Raw genomic sequence first — 3240 nt, 5'->3', positions numbered from 1 at the left:
CAGCCCCATGAATCTCAGTTTCTCTGCAATCATACTAACCTTTATCGCAAGGCTGCTGCATTCCTTTGGTATGGATTTATCTTTTCTGATTTGGTCCCAAGGAAATAAATAAAACAGAGGGACACCCCTCTGCTGCTGAACAATGAAGTTTGGTTTTTTGCTTTTGTTTTTTGTTTTTCTGTGATGCTGAATATGTGTTGACAAATCCATACTGTACTGACAGGAGCTTCTTCAGACATTCCACGGGTTGTGGACCAGTTGGCAATAGTGTATGCGCATGGCAGGGAGAACTATGTAAATATCAACAATAATTAGGCTTCCTGATTATGCAAATTCCACCTGATATTTTCAGAAATTAATCTTCCAAACTACTTTTGTACAATTCAGGAAAATCGGAACGTGCATTTAAATAACTGTAGGGAAATTTAAAAGCAGTCTCTACTCATTTAAATCATATAGTTAAGGTAGTGTCGTAAACAAAAGATTGTAGCTGTCTTTGACACAGCAGCCGTGCTGTCAAAATAGAATTCAAGAGATCATGCGAGCCGTACTTTGTTGGTAGACAGCTTGCCGAGGATGGCATTGTTTGGATTATTTTGCTTGATTTAAAACACGATCATTAGTATTCTTCGAAAGTTATTAGTAGTGAAAGAAGTAATATGGCTCTGCTTGCTTGTCTGCAGTCTTCCCTCTGTCACATGCTAATACTTTCATTTTCAACTTAACCCATCCATCTAGCAATTAAATATTTAAAGGTGACTGTGGGCCAGGGTCTGAGTTAAGTTGGAGGGGGTGTGGTGGTGAAGCCCTTTGAGTTTGGACCACCATCTCAGTGTGGGCCACGGTTTATATAGTTTAGCCATAATGGGTCGTGCATTTCTTTCATCAGTTTGGTACCAGCTCAATTCTTTCCTTTGGCAATAATTATTTCGTTTACATATGTAAAGCACTCGATATCTTCTGCTTTCATGTGGTTTAAGTAATCAAATTATGGCCTGAGGCTTTAAATGCTAAAAGAAACCCCAGGTCCCTATCCGGTAATTTCCTTCAAGGATTGCAATGCAGCTTTCAGAGAAGATGCAGAATGGCTAGATAAAGGGTGGAAAAAGTAGACAAGCTTTGCTCACAGGAAACTGATAGCTCAGGTTTCTGGGACAAGAAGTGAATGAGCAAAGTTTATATTGAAATACTGTAGCTGTGATCTGCAGGCATCTTGAGGAACAGAGGGGTGTGTGTGTGTGTGTGTGTGTGTGTTTGTTTGTGTGTGTGTGTGCTTCTTCCTGTAGAAGCCCTTGAGTTTTATTTTGGGGCTGAGTTTTTCCACAGAGAAGTAGGAGGTAGAGGTATCTGTTGTGGAAATGGGCCAAGACATTTGACCTTAACTTAGTGCTACATGACTGTATCATCTTGTTGGTCTCCCGTATAATGGAGAGAATGATACCAAATCACTAAAAGATTTTTAAGAAGATTTAGCTAATGTTTAGCAAGGGAAGGTAGTAGAGGTAGTTCAGGCTACAGGCACAGAAACAAGAGGAATAAGAACACATCTAGACGCTGCTCTGGTGGCCAGCTTGTCTGAAAGTCTTAGGGCTCTTCAATAGATACCCAGGAACAGTGACCACAATGTGCATAGTCTGTTTTGTGTCCTTGAATTTGTGACTTAACTATTTGATCTTTAAATGTTCTTTTCCTAATGGGTCAAAAAAAAAAAAAAAAAAAAAAAAGAGAGAGAGAAAAGAAAAGAAAGAAAGAAAGAAACAAACAAACAAAAAACCCAAAAATCAAAAAACAAAAACACCCATCTTACCCCAAGTGGTGGGAGGCAAGAAGACAGAAATGCCATTTGCATATGAAATCTTTGTGTCCCTTTTCTGACAGCCATCCAGGTGGTAAGTTCTTAGCACTTCCCATCCTGGGATGCCTTCTGGGTGAAAATATGCACTTCCTTTCACGTCGGCTGACATGTTCTTTTTAAAGAACCTACCTCTGGTCTATAACAACACATTCAATGTATACTCATTCCTTTTATTATGATATTATAAGTCAATATCATGTTCTAATAGGTTATATTTAGAGCAACTTTAGAACTTTCCCTACAGATAAATTAGTTATATTACATTTTCGCTGCATGATTTGTGTTCATTTTGACTGACGACCTGAGTTTTGTGTTCCTGTGTCAAACAACGCATTACGTCTTTCTACATTTTTGAGTGCTGGTTGATGTCTCTCCTCTTCCTTCCTGTGGATACAGACAGGATCCTGTGAGTGGAACACAGTGACGACAGAAAGAAAGGCAAACAGAATGCTAAAGGAAGGAGACAGTGAGTGCTGAGAGAGAGTGAAGAGCATCTTTCTTATCCTTCACTTACGCATGCTACGGCCGTCTTTTCTTGGTCATTTAGCAATGATCACTGGCACTGTGTCTGAAGCCATGAAGGCAAAGACAAAGAAGATGTCTGGTGGACTAGTAGTGATGGGGGGGATAGATGCTTTAGAAAACTGAGGGTTGGTATCATTATTATTTCTCTTATTTACCACATAATTATTAATCATTATTAATTAATTAAACATTGTCAATTAACCATTATTAAAATGCAGCCATTTTATTAATCACTTGTTAATTAATTAAGCCAGTTAATTAGTAATTAAATTGCTAATTTTGTTAATTATTTACCAAGTGTCATATATACTTTGTTTTGGTTCATCTCCCTCATTTGGTTCACTCTCTCATCTCATTATCCCACCCCAGATTCTACACTTTTATTCTGAGTCTGTCCTTTCCACTATCATGTCACATATGTGCTATACCTCCCTCCCCCACACACATACACATATCTTCCTTAAAATTCTTGCTTCTTACCCATGGTCCCCTTTCTAGTTTCGGCATGGATACTCACACTCATGCACACAGAGGAGAATTAGGAAGAGGACTCACACAGGACAATAAACACACAGCATTTATTTTTTTCTGTGTCTAGATTGACTTGCTTAACATCATAATTCCAAGATTTGTTCATTTTCAGCAAGCTTCATTTTTTTTTTTTTTGGATTTTCGAGACAGGGTTTCTCTGTATAGCTCTGGCTGTCCTGGAACTCACTCTGTAGTCCAGGCTGGCCTCGAACTCAGAAATCCACCTGCCTCTGCCTCCCAAGTGCTGGGATTAAAGGTGTACGCCACCACGCCCGGCGCAAGCTTCATTTTTAATTATGACAAAATAAAACCCTTCTGTATTTGTGTAT

The sequence above is a fragment of the Mus pahari genome, chromosome 6, assembly GCF_900095145.1.
Source record: "Mus pahari chromosome 6, PAHARI_EIJ_v1.1, whole genome shotgun sequence".
In the NCBI taxonomy this organism is placed as follows: Eukaryota; Metazoa; Chordata; class Mammalia; order Rodentia; family Muridae; genus Mus; species Mus pahari.
The sequence above is the reverse complement of the archived record's forward strand: the minus strand, read 5'-3'. Positions refer to the sequence as shown.